Consider the following 17,803-nt stretch of genomic DNA (forward strand, 5'->3'; position numbering starts at 1 on the left):
GTCGCTTTACCTCCCCCCTTGACTCCATTCAAGGACCCAAGCAGTCGTTCCAGGTGCGACAGAGGTTCACCTGCACCTCCTTCAACCTCATCTATTGCATCCGCTGCTCTAGATGTCAGCTGCTCTACATTGGTGAGACCAAGCGTAGGCTTGGCGATCGCTTCGCCTGACACCTCCACTCAGTTCGCAATAACCATCCTGATCTCCCGGTGGCTCAGCACTTCAACTCCCCCTCCCATTCCGAATCCGACCTTCCTGTCCTGGGCCTCATCCATGGCCAGAGTGAGGACCACTGTAAATTGGAGGAGCAGCACCTCATATTTTGCTTGGGCAGTTTGTACCCCAGCGGTGTGAACATTGACCTCTCTAATTTCATGTAGTCCTTACTTTCTCCTCCCCTTCTCAGCTCTCCATCAGCCCACTGGCTCCACCTATTCCTTTCTTCTTCCCCCCCCCCCCCCCCCCCCCCCCATCCCACCCTCAAATCAGTCTCAAGAAGGGTCTCGACCTGAAGCGTTCCCTATTTCCTTCGCTCCATAGATGCTACCTCACCCACTGAGTTTCTCCAGCATTTTTGTCAACATACAAACCTGTATGTCTTTGGAGTGTGGGAGGAAAACGAAGATCTCAGAGAAAACCCACGCAGGTCACGGGGAGAACGTACAAACTCCGTACAGACAGCACCCGTAGTCTGGATTGAAGCTTTCGTTGCTCTGCAAGACTAAAGCCCCAACGTTCCACAGGAAGAATACAAATATCATAGCGTGCAATAATATTGTATATCTTCTCTTTCAGGCTTTTAGAACAAGGACAGTTCTTCCTGTAAATGTGCATGAAGCTTTATTGTACATTTTGTTCATTTATTTATTTATTGTACATTTTTTTCACACAAATTTTGGTGGGTATGTGGAACGAGCTGCCGGAGGAGATAGTTGAGGCAGGGACCATAACAACATTTAAAAGACATCTGGACAGGTGCATGGATAGGGCCAATTTAGAGGAAATGTGTATGAAAGAACTGCAGATGCTGGTTTAAATCGAATGTAGACACAAAATGCTGGCGTAACTCAGCGGGTCAGGCAGCATCTCTGGAGAGAAGGAATGGGCGAGACCCTTGTTCAGTCTGAATATATATATATATATACTTCAGCCTGAAGAAGGGTCTCGACCTGAAACGTCGCCCATTCCTTATCTCCAGAGATGTTGCCTCACCCGCTGAGTTACTCCAGCATTTTGTGTCTACCTAAGATTTAGAGGAATATGGGCCAAACGTGGGCAGGTGGGACTAGTATAGCTGAGGCAACTTGGACAGCATGGGAAGGTTGGGTCATAGGGTCTGTTTCCGTGCTGTATGAGTCTGTGGCTATTCCAGGTCTTGCAGTAAACTGCGGGATTCACATTCATCAGGTGTCAAACTCAGTTTACTTGTGGAAAGGAGACTTCAGGTGGCTGGAGGTGAGTGCTTTTACCAAGTGGCACAGATCCCCTGGTGCAAGTAGCCCATGGGACCAGCCCTTCTTCAAATGTACCCAAAAAGGGTGGCACAGTGGCGCAGCGGTAGAGTTGCTGCCTTTCATCGCCAGGGACATGGATTCGATACTAACTATGCAGACTCGGTGGGCCTGCCTTCTTAATGTTCCCAAGGTCTGCAAACATGGTGCAAGTATACAAGCCCTGGGCTTGCAATGATACTGTCTTGCCTGAGTCAGGGATTGGAATCCCATGCTAGAGGTTTGACCATATAATCCCAGGGAAGATTACTGTGTTATGTCTGTAACGCTGCTCTTATAAAATCATGTTCACAGTCAGCATCACTGGTTGGGACAGAGGTGCACATGTTCTCGTGATCTGGACAAGTCAGATATAAATCTGTACCTCCATGTCAGGCAGCCCTGTGGGAGAATATTCAGCACACGCACTACAACAGTGAACCATCCCATCCCCTCACCATCTCAGAAGGAGGACAGCATGGAGATAGAAGCATAGAAACATAGACAATAGGTGCAGGAGTAGGCCATTCGGCCCATCGAGCCTGCACCGCCATTCAATATGATCATGGCTGATCATCCAACTCAGTATCCTGTACCTGCCTCTCCATACCCCCTGATCCCTTTAGCCACAAGGGCCACATCTAACCCCTTCTTAAATATAGCCAATGAACTGGCCTCAACGACCTTCTGTGGCAGAGAATTCCACAGATTCACCACTCTCTGTGTGAAAAATATTTTTCTCATCTCGGTCCTAAATGACTTCCCCTTATCCTCAAACTGTGACCCCTTGTTCTGGACTTCCCCAACATCGGGAACAATCTTCCTGCATCTAGCCTGTCCAACCCCTCAAGAATTTTGTAAGTTTCTATAAGATCCCCCCTCAATCTTCTAAATTCTAGCGAGTACAAACCGAGTCTATCCAGTCTTTCTTCATATGAAAGTCCTGACATCCCAGGAATCAGTCTGGTGAACCTTCTTTGTACTCCCTCTATGGTAAGAATGTCTTTCCTTGACAGATAAAACACAGTCCTCGTCAAATATTCATTCTGAAATCGCGAAACCTTTTTCCAACCATCAGCTGTTTAAGGATATGTGTCAAAAGATGAATATAGATATTAACTTCTCAAATCTGCCAGGATAATTGAATGGGGAACCAGGCTACAGGGAACTTCATCTGCTCAGATGTTCCTACTAGGAGCCAGCGTTGTGGACACAGTTACCAGATGAAGCAAAACAAGGTTGGAGTAAGTTGAACAAAAAGATGATCACCTTAGTCAATAGATATGTTTGGCAGAGATAGATAGATTCTTGATTAGTACAGGTGTCAGGGGTTATGGGGAGAAGGCAGGAGAATGGGGTTAGGAGGGAGAGAGCTTGCCCAGAGTTGGTGAATCGAGGACCAGAGGACATAGGTTTAAGGTGAAGGGTAAAGATTCAATAGGAACCTGAGGGGTAACTTTTTCACACAAAGGGTGGTGGGTGTAGGGAACAAGCTGCCAGAGGAGGTGATTAAGGCAGGGACTATCCCTATGTTTAAGAAACAGTTAGACAGGTACATGGAGGAGGAGCCATCTTGGGAAACGGCTGCTAACCAGCAGCCGTCCGTTTAACTCACTTTTTTTTTGTAGTTCTAGTGAGTCCTGTGTTTTGTTTGTGGGAGAAATAGACTTTTTAATGTGGGGGGTAGGGGGTAACTATATTTCTAGGTCCCTACCTGGTCGGTGAGGCAGCTTTTTCTCCGGGCTGCCCCGTCGACCCGTCCTCGTGGCCTACCAGCGGGCGTGGAGCGCCGTTTCCTGACGGGGACCGCCCAGCACCTCGGCGTCGGTGGCGGCACAGCGCTGGAGCGCTATCGTGGAGCGGAGCGGGCGATGCCTTGCCTGGGTCGCCGGGCTGGATCGACGCGCTGGAGCTCCGGTGAGCTGTGACCGCCGAGATCAACACCTCCGGGCTGCGGGTCTGCGGAGCGGAGCGGGCGGCGCCGACTTCAACATCGGGAGCCTGGGAGCTCCAAACCGGCGCGGCCTTGTCGGCTTCAGAAGCCGCGGTAAGGAAGCGGCCGTCCCAGGTGGCCCAGCCGCTGAGAGGACTCTCCCGACGCCGGGGCAACAGCACCCGGCCAGAACGGCCAGGAACATCGGGCCTCCGTAGAGGCAATAGCGGAGGCCTCAATAGGCCTGACTTTGGGTGAACTGGGGATGGGGACTGGACATTGTGCCTTTCCCCACAGTGGTAACCATTGTGGGGGGATGATTTTTGTGTGCAAGTGATTATTTTAGTTTGTGTCCAAGATGGCTGTCGGAAGGGACAGTGTACGCTGGCGCGATTTAGCTGCCGCTGCTCTCTCTTCACATTGTGTTTTTGATTTTTTTTTGTCTTTGGATCGAATTCTGTCTTTAATTTGTGTATTGGTGATGTCTTTATTATTTATTTTTCTCCGATTATATGTTTTCTACTCTTGTTAAATTCTGTAAGGTGTCCTTGAGACTTTTGAAAGGCGCCCACAAATAAAATTTATTATTATTATTATTATAGGAGGGGTTTGGAGGGATATGGGCCTAATGCGGGCAGGTGGGACAAGTGTAGCTGGGACATGTTGGCTGGTGTGGGCAGGTTGGGCCGAAGGACCTGTATCCACACTGTATCACTCATGCCATAGATCAGCCATCATTGAATGGCGGAGTAGACTTGATGGCTTAATTCTGCTCATATCACTGATAAACTTATGCACCACATTGAAGATGTTGCAGGACTGGATGAAGATGGGGGCCAGAAGGAATGAGTGGGTGAATGGATGAGAGCATTGGCGGCTGAGTTGACATCTGTGTCAGATCTGTGAGAAGCTGGGATAGGGGGGATGAGCCAGCGGAGCCGAGGAACACCGAGTCTAGAAGTGGAATAGTACCTTCAGCAACAGGCTGGTTTCACCAAGATGCAGTACAGAACGCCACAGGAGATCCTTCTTCCCTGTGGCTATCAAACTGTACAACTCCTCCCCAATTGTGTCGTGGGGTAGACTGACTCCCCCCCCCCCCCCCCCCAAACCTTTCCACTCGTCACTTTAATTTCATGTTTCGTGTATTTTGCGTTTTATGACTGTCAGCAGATCAATCTCCCTCCTGGGATAAATAAAGTTGTGTTGTATCGTATCATATTGAATCGAGAGGATGGGGGCGGTATACAGCAGCAGATGAGCGGGCACTCTGGATAACGTCACTGAAGTACTAACGCTTCATCTTTATCATGTAAAGCATAAATCAGTGGTTTATAGGACAGGGTCTCAAATGGTACAGTGCAGTCACCATTCATAGCTCGGGAAAGGGCACGGAATGGGCGACTGGGGAGGATGCCTTCCATCTTTGAAGTGCTTGGCTGAAGGAAATAAAGGTTCTTCAAGACTGGATAAAGAGTGAAATGGGAGAATCCAGATGGAGATAGAAATGGTGGAGTTGGCCAATATCACAGTGTGATTTCACATCAGGAAGTTGTGATTTCTTTGGGTGAATTTGGACAAAGTCTTTGGTTTAATTGGGTTTCAGTTGCTGAAAAATGTGGTGTAGATGGGGTATGTTGGTCGGCGTGGGCAAGTTGGGCCGAGGGTCCTGTTTCCACACTGTGTGACTCAATGAGTAAGATTTCCAATGGTCGGGGAAAGCTTTCCACTACAATACGAGGGTCCCGGAGCAAACCCCTGTGAGATAAACAAGGAGGCCATCCGTGTGCGATTTAGAAACGACAAATTGGCCACTGAGGGAGGCGAGAGTACAAGTGGTAAATAGGTCCATTAAGCGTGTCTATGCTTTTACACTATAAACTGTAATGTTTATGAAAGGAGGGGGTCTAGAGATACAGTGCGGAAACAGGCCCCTCGGCCCACCGCGCCGACCAGCAATCCATGCCCACTAACACTATCCTACACACACTAGTGACAATTTACATTTATACCAAGCCAATTAACCTACACACCTGCACGTCTTTGGAGTGTGGGGGGAAAATGATGCTCTCGTAGAAAACCCACGGGGTCACGGGGAGGACGTGCAAACTCCATACAGACAGCACCCACAGTCAGGATCGAACCTGTAAGGCAGCAACTCGACCACAGTGGGTGGTGGGGGCTGTTAGCACATTGCTATCCCCTCCTTTGTTTAAAGATCCATGAACGATGACTGGGTATTGATTTGTCTGCAGCGCATTCAAACAGTGATACCTGATGCACCAACAGGAAAGTATAAGCACAATGTTTCTGATGAGCCCTAACAGACTGCACTGACTAGACTGATCACCCGAGAGTCAATACATTCCTCATGATCACAACCTATAGCCACTCACCTCCTGCATTCTCTCTAATCCACAGACAAGTAAACAAAATTGTTACTTTGTAATAATCAGTTGCCTTCCTATTTGTTTCCACGTCCACCCCATATGCATGTTGTTTATTTCATTTATTTAGAGTGCTTTTTGATTAAGAATTTGTTTTATTTGAACTAATAGATGATATGCCCAATCACTGCTGTTTTTAAAGCAGGTGTCAATGTGAATACCAGTAACGCAAACTTAAGAAAGTTTTATCCTAACGTAAAGTGTAGGAAGGAACTGCAGATGCTGGTTTACACCGAAGATAGGCACAAAATGCTGGAGTAACTCAGCGGGACAGGCAGCATCTCTGGAGGGAAGAGAACCCCTGGTCAAGACTTTGACTTTGACTTTAGTTATCCGACTCGTTCTACTGTCCTCCTGATTAAATATTGCTGATTGTATGCCTCATTGTCACCTTCCCCTCGGCTAACAATGAACCGTTCTACATTTCCTTATCACCATCTGCTTTGATCTGTCATTTTCACACCTTACCCTTCCGTATCTCTAGACTTCCTCTCCCCTGGCTCTCAGTCTGAAGGGAGCGGCAATCAACTGCCACGGATACAAATAATGTCATACACAAGTAAGGGCAGATGCTGGTTGACAAAAAGTGAACACACAGTGCTGGAGTAACACAAAGACGCAGCAGAATTTTGGAAACGTCATCCCGTCACCCATTCCTTCTCTCCAGAGCTGCTGCCTGTCCCGCTGAGTTAAAGATGCCCACGGTAGACTCACGAGTCACTACGGTAAACTCACGGGCCACTACGTTCTTACAACTACGAGTTTAAAAGTTTAAAATGTTTACTTCAAGAGTAAATTTGACTCGTGGAAATCTTTCATCATGTTGAAAGATTTTCATGAGTTAACAAGTTTCCCGAGTACCTGCCGTTAGCGTTACGAGTTCCAACGTTCCCGCTACATTAATTCTACGTGATTACCACGCGTTTGATTTGTTTTAAACTCGGGATCACTCGTGGGTGGACTCGCACCGTGAGACGGGGCCACATTAACCTGACCGTTCACCCATTTCTTCTCTCCAGAGATGCTGCCTGTCCTGCTGAGTTACTACAGCATTTTGTGTCTATTTTCTTTATCAAAATATTTGTTATCTTAGTCTTTTAATATTGCCTGGTTTAGTATTATCAGCAAGCTTGTTTCTTGATGGAATGCTTAGTAGTTATCGGTGAACAATATTAAAACTAGATCCACTAATGCCAATGTTTTTAAGACTGTGGCACCCGCTGAGATCATAACAATCAGAACACAAATGGCAACATTTTTGAGAATCTCACACAAAATGGCGCAAAAACATTTGACCAAATAACACGGAGATATAGTATTTGAAGGACAATTAGTTCCCTCCAGTCCTTGCTGTGTATGTAGAGCATTTTACAACTTTATTTTCAATCTTTGAAACATTTGGATAGGTACATTTTTATAGGATAGGCTTAGAGGGTAATGGGCCAAGCGCAGGTGGGTGGGGCTGGTGTAGATGGGGTATGTTGGTCGGCATGGGAAAGTTGGGCCGAAGGGCCTGCTTCCACACTCTATGACTCTTTCTACTTACCTAACTTTAGCATTAGCCATAACAGCCTTACTGGGATAAATTAATAAGCAGTCATAAGTGATAGGAGTAGAATGAGGCCATTCGGCCCATCAAGTCTATGCTGCCATTCAATGATGGCTGATCTATCTCTCCCTCCCAATCCATTCTCCTGCCTTCTCCCCATAAACCTGACACATGTACTAATCAAGAATCTATCTATCTCTGCCTTAAAAATAACAACTGACGGCCTCTGCAGCCTTCTGTGGCAAAGAATTCCACAGATTCACCACCCTCTGACTGAAGAATTAATGGACAATGCTTAATGCCAGGAGATGGCATTAGCAAGGGAGTCATGGCATTATGTAAGGTGAATGGACTTAACATGAAGCCAGTCCTGTATGTAGCAACCACAATTGAATAAAAAGCTTTGCTGGTGTGAATGTAAATCGTTGAAGAGCAAGTTTCCACACTGTATCTCTGCATGACCCAATTTGCTGATTGATTTTGTTTTGTTTGTTTTAACCTACATTTCTTCTTTCAGAACCTTTTTTACCTTAGTTGCCGTCCTCCATGTCTTCCTCAAATCATAAACCTTGCTCTGACATTCTCGAAGTTCCCTGCTGCTATTGTATAATATTTCCCACAGGTTAGGGCAGTCACGGTGGCTCAGCGGTAGAGTTGCTGCCTTACGGCGCTTGCAGCGCCGGAGACCCGGGTGCGATCCCGACTACGGGTGCTGTCTGTATGGAGTTTGTACGTTCTCCCCGTGACCGGCGTGGGTTTTCTCCGAGATCTTCGGTTTCCTCCCACACTCCCAAACGTACAGGTTTGTAGATAAATTGCCTTGGTAAATGTGTGTAGGATAGTGCTAATATGCGGGGGTTGCAGCGGACCCAGTGGGCCGAAGGGCCTATATCTAGGTATGTTGCAAAGCCTACCTGAAGCGTCGCTGAAAATCTGTCGCTGCGGGTGTGCGCGATTTTAGCGCCGTTTAGAGGGGGGCGGGTTTAAAAAGCGATTTTCTCTAGGCTGTTCAAATCGAAGATGTTCAGCCTAGTTAATTATTAACGAAAAATCGCTGGAAGGCCCCGTCGCAAAAGCTATTATTAGTTTTAAAGGCCTCGTATAATAGTTATAGTAGTTTAAAAATCAATCTCTAAACCCGCGACCACCAGCAACCGCAGGGTCTCATAAAGCAAATAACAGAAGGTATGCTGTATATTTTTACATTAAAAAGGGCTTCTAAAGATCCCTTTATACAAAGTTTAATATTGCGAGTAGCTCATTTTGGGCCCATTATATCCCGCAGTATTTTTCTCGGCATTTGGGGCACAAATCTACCGCAATGTGAACGTTCTAAACCAGCGCGTTCACAGGAACCCACTGGAAAGCTGATTTAAATGGGCATTTATTTACAGCAATTGAACACTAAATTCCTTCCATTTGGTCTATAAATTAATGTAAATGAGATTTAAAAATCATGTTTTATTGTGAATTATTTGTGAATATTATTTGGACATTTAGGCTATTTAAAAATGTTAATCATTTATTAAGAAATGGATAGATGTTTAGATCTAGTAATTGAAGTCTGAAATTAGCTACAATTAGGTAACTAACTAATTATATGCTTTAATTTCAGGTCATCCAAGTAAGATTATTTTATATTTGTTTCAGAATGCTTCAATCTATGATAACTGAAAATGTCATTCAGTTCTCTTAATTTTTAAGAAAGTTATGGGCTTTTGACTGTTCACGATCACAGCTTTTTTGTTATGTCCATAGAAAATCAATAGGGAACAAGATGCTCATTTCCCAGTATGAAAATGGCCATAACCTTTTAAATACTTGAGATATGAAAGTGAATTAGGTGTCAAATTAAACTTATTTTTATGCTTTATCTGATGGGATAAATTGCAGACTTGATTTTTAAAATCTCAAAATTTTGTAACATTGCTACTATATCCGCGCTGTATCTCAACTAAACTAAATAAACTAAACTGAACCAGTTGCAACGTAAAATAATTTAGTGCAAAGGAAGAAGTTGAGACGAAACAAAGGGCAAAAAATACTCAGCAGTTCAGGCAGCGTCTATGTATGAAGAAAATGGGTCTGAAGAAGGGTTCTGACCGAAAGCATCACCTATCCATGTTCTTCAGTATAAACCAGCATCTGCAGTTCCTTCCTATACAACATGGCCAGTGATCATTTATCAGATGCTCCTTTCATTAGATCTACTGGAGTCAAGTCAAACATGTAGGAAGGAACTGCAGATACTGGTTTACACCAAAGAGACACAAAATGCTGGGTCAGGCAGCGTCTCTGGAGAGAAGGAATGGGGGACATTTCGAGTTGTAGCAGGGTCTTGACCTGAAACGTCACCCATTCCTTCTCTCCAGAGATGCTACTTGACCCGCTGAGTTACTCCAGCATTTTGTGTCTATCAAGAGACTCCGGAAAAGGAACAATGTAGCAACACAATATATGATCTTATAGAAACATATAAAACTATAAAAGGACTGGACAAGCTAGATGCAGGAAAAATATTCCCAATGTTGGGCGAGTCCAGAACCAGGGGCCACAGTCTTAGAATAAAGGGGAGGCCATTTATAACTGAGGTGAGAAAACACTTTTTCACGCAGAGTTGTGAATTTGTGGAATTCCCTGCCATAGAGGGCAGTGGAGGCCAAGTCACTGGATGGATTTAAGAGAGAGTTAGATAGAGTTCTAGGGGCTAGTGGAATCAAGGGATATGGGGAGAAGGCAGGCACGGGTTATTGATTGGGGATGATCAGCCATGATCACAATGAATAGCGTTGCTGGCTAGAAGAGCCGAATGGCCTCCTCCTGCACCTATTTTCTATGGTTCTATGTTTCTATGTGTAAACATAGTACTCAGTAGGCACCAGAACACACAACAAAACGAGGTTCAATATTTTTTTTAAATGGAGATTATCAATCCAACTAATTCTGCCCCAGATGTATCTCCCTGGGAGCTTTAATGAGGCAGACCTTGCGAACTCTGTTTCACCATCAATCTGGAGGATCAACTGCGTATTTCCCACTTGTCTCACCTTGCTCTGCCTTGATATCTTCCCTTCCCTTCTCTCCTGGTACTCTATGATGGAATCATAGAGAAGATATTTGCTGCTATTTTCTGGTGCAATGGAATGGAAATAGTGTAGCATTATACCAGGTGGATGGGTGCGTAGAGAGTAAGTGTGGAAACAAGGAACTGCAGATGCAGGTTTACAAAAAGTGCTGGAGTAACTCGGTCATGTGTGAAGAAGGGTCCGGACCCGAAATTTCACCAACCCATGTTCTCCAGAGATGCTGCCTGACCCGCTGAGTTACTCCCGCACTCTGTGAAACGTCACCTATCCATGTTCTCCAGAGATGCTGCCTGACCCGCTGAGTTACTCCCGCACTCTGTGAAACGTCACCTATCCATGTTCTCCAGAGATGCTGCCTGACCCGCTGAGTTACTCCAGCACTCTGTGAAACGTCACCTATCCATGTTCTCCACAGATGCTGCCTGACCCGCTGAGTTACTCCAGCACTCTGTGAAACGTCACCTATCCATGTTCTCCACAGATGCTGCCTGACCCGCTGAGTTACTCCAGCACTTTGTGACTTTGTTTTATGCAATAAGTGTATCTGTCTAACTCTAACTTCTGGTGAGATGAGGAATGAATCAGGAGTGACAATGCACCCTCGGGTACAGAATTCCCATCAACCATGGCCACGGTTATTATTCTCAACCCTGTTCCCTTCTAAGTATTCACACATTTGAAACTATTTACCACAGAAGTGGTCTGAAGAAGGGTCCCGACCTGAAAAGTCACCCATCCACGTTCTCCGGAGCTGCTGCCTGACCCGCTGAGTTACTCCAGCACTTTGTGTCTTTTTTGTTTTGTCACCCAGTCTCCGCAGTTCCTTGTTTCTACCACAGAAGTACGTCAGCAGAGTTTGTGAGTAACAGCAGAAGATTGCTACAAAAAGCTGGAGTAACTTGGGGAGAAGGAATGGATGACGTTGCGGGTTGAGGAATGGTCTCGACCCGAAACGTCTCCCATTCCTTCTCTCCAGAGATGCTGCCTGTCCCGCTGAGTTACTCCAGCTTTTTGTGTCTATCTTCGGGTTTGGATCGAGTTGAGACCATTCTCCAGATTACACCTGGTACACACCAGTGCACAATGGGCTGCGTTGTTTGATTGCCGAAAGCTTTCTACCCATTTCTCCACACGTTAGCAAACACTGATTGTAATGGCAACGACTTCCTTGCTGTTTCCAATTCTTTTTCATGCGTTTTCCCTTTGATTGTGTTTAAAGTGTCTCAGACCCACTTGCTTGTCACACCTCAAACGGCCAGAGCTCACAGTTCCCAGCGTGGACTCTGCTTCCTGCTTGTGCCACATTGATTAATCGTAAACTCTGAACTTGGAAATGACTTATATTCAGCAACTGCCGAACTGCTTTGCTCACTAAAAAAAACACTCCTATTATCTTGCAGTTAATTAAGACATACCAGCAGTTTTATGCTGCACCATAATGTGTTTCTGCCAACTCTCAGAGGTGTAAATATCGAATCGTCACCACCACTGAATGTTAATCAATCTTTACAGAATTTAAAATTATTTCATATATTTAAGAAATGGTAATTTGCAAACCGTGTTCTCTTGTCCCTGGAGTAAATAACCACCAACTCCCTTGTATACACATTATAAAGAAATGAACATCAATTTTGACAGCTGATAGCATTTGTGGTTAATTAGGTTACTATTTCTGGGAATTCGATAGAAAATAGTGTACGATGAGCGAGGGATGGTCAGAATCATTGTTTGAAGATATCGTTTGGTCTTAAATTAACCCTTTGGATTCTATTGCTGCTCATCCGGGCAAACTTAAACATCACCTATCCACGTTCTGTAGAGATGCTGCCTGGCCCGCTGAGTTACTCCAGCACTTTGTGTCCGTTAGTGGATTTAAACCACACTGCGTTTAATCGACATTCTCATTTTATTGCCGTATAATGTTAGTGCCTGCTGTGAGAATTGCATTGAACACAAATGTGGTTGGATCTTATAGAAACATATACAATTATAAAAGGACTGGACAAGCTAGATGCAGGAAAAAATGTTCCCAATGTTGGGCGAGTCCAGAACCAGGGGCCACAGTCTTAGAATAAAGGGGAGGCCATTTAAGACTGAGGTGAGAAAAAAAAATTTCACCCAGAGAGTTGTGAATTTGTGGAATTCCCTGCCACAGAGGGCAGTGGAGGCCAAATCATTGGATGGATTTAAGAGGGAGTTAGATATAGCTCTAGGGGCTAGTGGAGTCAAGGGATATGGGGAGAAGGCAGGCACGGGTTATTGATTGGGTACGATCAGCCATGATCACAATGAATGGCGGTGCTGGCTCGAAGGGCAAAATGGCTTCCTCCTGCACCTATTTTCTATGTTTCTATGTTTCTGAGAAATATTCAGCCTCCGTGCTATCCCTGTGGCAGTGGCAGCTTTTTATGATGTGTTATAGTTAGTCCACCCATCAGAGAGACAATGTCTCTCTGCTCATTTATCAATAGAGCTTCAATGACATTTTCCTCAACGGATATTAGTTGAATTGGGTCCAATGACACTGACTGGAGACTATAATAATTTCAACACGCACAAGATGGCGGCACGGTGGTGCAGCGGTAGAGTTGTTGCCTTCCAGCGCCAGAGACCCGGGTTCAATCCTGACTACCGCAGCAGTCTGTACGGAGTTTGTACGTTCACCCCGTAACCGCGTTGGAATTCTCCGAGATCTTCGGTTTCCTCCCACACTCCAAAGACGCACTGGTTTGTCGGCTAACTAGCTTGACATAAGTGTAAAATTGTCCCCAGTGTGTGCAGGATAGTGTTGATGTGCGGGGATCGCTGGTCGGTGCGGACTCTGTGGGCCGAAGGGCCTGTTTCCGCGCTGCATCTCTAAACTGAAGATACGTTTCGTTTCAAACTGTAACACCCAATATTCCATCTGTGTGAGATGTGGAGTCAGGGGATATGGGGAGAAGGCAGGAACGGGGTACTGATTGTGGATGATCAGCCATGATCACATTGAATGGCGGTGCTGGCTCGAGGGGCTGAATGGCCTACTCCTGCACCTATTGTCTATTGTCTTTAAACCATCCATTTCTAAGTCTACTTGCAATGAACAGCCGGCGTTGTACGAGAGGAATGTTTCATCTCCATATAGTCGAGTTTGGTGTGTGCGTGCATGACACCCCTCATGCTCAAAGTGTGCATATCGAGTCCCCCCGCTCGCTACTGTGGTAAAAATAAAATTGAGATATGCATCTCCCGTGTTCCAGTGATATTAACAGCCCCAATTCATTCCGTGCTGGAGATGATCTGGAATTCTAATTTAAGGGAACCAGCTGCCTGAGCACACAATGTGCCAATATTCAATTATTGCTTTAATGAGCTATTGTCCTTTTATTTGCTCCAGAATCATCTCTCAACTTACTTTACACGATATTAGAATTTACAGTGCTCTGTGACCTGTGTCTACAAAGTAGAACACAAGTACCCGGATCGCTGAGCATCAGGAGCCAAGCTAAGTGGTAAAATGATGCCGGGGCCAGGACTCGCACATTTACAATTACAATGCTTGACCTTTGGGCTGGTCGGGACACCAAGCTCTGTCAGGCTCTGCAAATATTAGACGTCCCTCCCCCGACTTGTGTTCAGTAAATATCATCCCGTTCTGTGTATCATGTCTTTAAGACAATCGGCAGACAACCGCAGCGGTTTGCTAATGCTTCTGTTATCAGGCAGAAAAAGCAAAAATATATCCCCTCCTGCACCATATAACATGTGGACACAGTAGATTAAATATGTATTGTCAGGCCAGGTCAGAGTGGTGTTTAAAGTCTCTTGGTCTTTCTTTGCACTGGTTTGCAGCCGGTGAATGGAGCCCATTGTTTGACATGCATGCTGATTAAATGTTTACCATTTCAGCAAACCCTGATGTCCCAGGCTGAGTGAGATGCAAGGAATCAATAGTGCTCTGCAATTATTTGCTCATTGATAAACCCTTCATTTTTAAATGAACTACATTTATCTAAGGCTTGACAGTGTCTGTAATGTGGTGCCAGTCACTTGGTGCTTGTTTCAGTGTAAAGACAAGCTGCTGACTGAGGAGAACATGGGTCAAGTAATGTCTAACCTCATCTTTATTGGCACTTCATTTTACAGGCACCCGGTCAAACACAGCCAGTGACAAATCACTGCTTATCTCCTCTGCCACCTTCCATTAGTCCGGGCCCTAACCGTTTTTACCCATTAAACAGCACATGCATTGCATTGAAACTCTATTAACTTGCACCCTTTAGTTTAGCTCAGAGATACAGTGCGGAAACAGGCCCTTCGGCCCATCGAATCTGTGCCGACCAGCGATCCCCATACACTTACACTATCCTACACATTAGGGACAATATTACACTTCTTACCAAAGCCAATTAACCTGCAAACCTGTATGTCATTGGAGTGTGGGAGGAAACCGAAGGTCTCGGAGAAATAGCACGTGGTCACGGGGAGAACGTGCAAACTCCGTACAGACAGCACCCATAGTCAGGATCAAACCCGGGTCTCTGGTGCTGTGAGGTAACAACTCTACCGTTGTGCCACGGCGCCACTGTACTGTACTCTCTTTGGCTTCCATGACCAGTAAAGAGGTCGGTCTGCAGTTGTACAGGGCCCTAGTGAGATCACACCTGGAGTATTGGGTGCAGTTTTGGTCTCCTAATTTGAGGAAGGACATTCTTGCTATTGAGGGAGTGCAGCGTAGGTTTACAAGGTTAATTCCCGGGATGGCGGGACTGTCATATGCGGAGAGAATAGAGCGGCTGGGCTTGTACACTCTGGAATTTAAAAGATGAGAGGGGATCTTATTGAAACATATAAGATTATTAAGGGTTTGGTCGTCAACCTGCCAACACACACAAAGAGACATTTGGTCAGTGTTCAATTGTTCAAAGAGTCAGTGTTCAATTCCCCAACGTTCACTGTTTTGATGGCAGACTGCCTTCCCTCAGTAGTGGGACCACACATGGGCACAATGACTCCAACACAACGTCAGTACATTAGACTGCACTGTAATACCAACACTGGAACAGAAAATATCGTCTACATGGACATATAAGATTATTAAGGGATTGGACACACTAGAGGCAGGAAACATGTTCCTGATGTTGGGGGAGTCCAGAACCAGGGGCCACAGTTTAAGAATAAGGGGTAAGCCATTTAGAACACAGACGAGGAAACACCTTTTCTCACAGAGAGTTGTGAGTCTGTGGAATTCTCTGCCTCAGAGGGCGGTGGAGGCAGGTTCTCTGGATACTTTCAAGAGAGAGTTAGATAGGGCTCTTAAAGATAGCAGAGTCAGGGGATGTGGGGAGAAGGCAGGAACGGGGTACTGATTGGGGATGATCAGCCATGATCACATTGAATGGCGGTGCTGGCTCGAAGGGCCTAATGGCCTACTCCTGCACCTATTGTCTATTGTCTATTGAACAAAAATGTAGTCAAAGATATCACACAAAAGGGCTCGTAGTGCTGGAGAACTCAGAAGGCCAGGCAGCATCTCTGCAGAACATGGACAGATGACGTTTTGGGACAGGACTTTTCTTCAGATATCATTTGCTTTGGATTTCTCCAGCTCATTTAATGGCCTTGCATGGTTTAGTAAATCTCATTATTAAGTCAAGCATGCTCCTTATGCATTTGAATTGATAGTAGACTTTAGGAGAACTCCCCCCTCCCCTCCCCCCATTCACCATCAACAACACCACAGTCACATCTGTGGAGTCCTTTAAGTTCCTCCAGGGACCTTAAATGGGAGGCCACCATCGACTCCACAGTCAAAAAGGCACAACAGAGGATGTACTTCCTGCGGCAGCTGAAGAAGCATAATCTGCCACAGGCAATGATGGTCCAATTCTACACGGCCATCATAGAGTCTGTTCTCACCTTCTCCATCTTGGTCTGGTTTGGCTCAGCCACCAAGCACGACATCCGGAGGCTGCAGCGAATCGTTCGATCAGCTGAGAAGTTTGTTGGCTGCAACCCCCCCCCATTGACGAACAGTACACTGCAAGGGCCAGGAAGCGAGCGGGCAAGATCATCTCTGACCCTTCTCACCCTGGCCACAAACTCTTTGAATCACTTCCCTCTGGAAGGCGACTCCGGACTGTCAAAGCTGCCACAGCCAGACATAAAAACAGTTTTTATCCACGAGTAGTTGCTCTACTCAATAACCAAAAATCTGTAGCCTCCTTTTGCTCTGAAATTTTATTTCATTCACAGGTTTAATCGATTATGTTTTATTCTTAATGTTTTAATGTTTTATATTTTATTCTTAATGGTTTACAGTATGTCATGTTATTACTTGCGAGCAGAGCACCAAGGCAAATACCTTGTATGTGTACATACTTGGCCAATAAACGTATTCATTCATAGTTCTTTGAAGGTGGAGTCGCAGGTAGATCGGCTTTTTGGTCAAAAAGGCTTTTGGCACATTGGCCTTCATCAGCCAGAGTATTTAGTATAGAAGTTGGGAGGTCATGTTGCAGTTGTATAAGATGTTGGTGAAGCCACATTTAGAGTATTGTGTTCAGTTCTGGGCACTGTGTTATTGGAAAAATGTTGTCAAGCTGGAAACAGTACAGAGAAGATCTACAAGGATGTTGCCAGGACTAGAAGGTCTGAGCTATAGGCAGAGGTTGTGTAGGCTGGGACTCTATTCCTTGGAGCGCAGGGGGATGTGGAGTGATCATCTATAGGTGTATAAGATCATGAGAGGAACAGATGCACAGTCTCTTGGCCCAGAGTAGGTGAATCGAGGACCAGACTACATAGATTTTAGGTGGTGGAGAAAAAATGTAATAGGAATCTGAGGGGCAACTTTTTTCACACAAAGGGTGGTGGGTGTCAAGTCACAGTCGAAGTTTATTCATCACATACACATATGAGATGTGCAGTGAAATGAAAAGTGGCAATGCTCGCGGACTTTGTGCAAAAAGACAAACAAACAAACAACCAAACAAACTACATGGAGTTTATGGAACAAGCTGCCAGAGGAGGTAGTTGAGGCAGGAACTATCACAACATTTAAGAAACAGTTGGACAGGTACATGGATAGGACAGGTTTGGAGGGAGATGGACCAAGCACAGGCATGTAGGACTAGTGTAGCTGGGACATGTTGGCCGGTGTGGGCAAGTTGGGCTGAAGGGTCTGTTTCCATGTGACAATACCTCTGTGGCTATTTTATCTATTATCTTGGGCCTTTCCCCCCAAAAAAGGTGGACTCAGATACAGACTTTCCACTTTTCTACCAATAATCACTAGTAATCCACACAGCTGACGGTTT

General features: G+C 45.5%; 1 protein-coding gene across 1 annotated transcript in view; it reads right to left on the reverse strand.

The window, feature by feature from the left end:
- LOC116978096 (nuclear receptor subfamily 5 group A member 2-like) overlaps nt 1-17,803 on the reverse strand; it is an 85,577-nt gene that overhangs the window by 28,748 nt on the left and 39,026 nt on the right. The window lies entirely within an intron of this gene.

The sequence above is a fragment of the Amblyraja radiata genome, chromosome 10 (genome assembly GCF_010909765.2).
Source record: "Amblyraja radiata isolate CabotCenter1 chromosome 10, sAmbRad1.1.pri, whole genome shotgun sequence".
In the NCBI taxonomy this organism is placed as follows: domain Eukaryota; kingdom Metazoa; phylum Chordata; class Chondrichthyes; order Rajiformes; family Rajidae; genus Amblyraja; species Amblyraja radiata.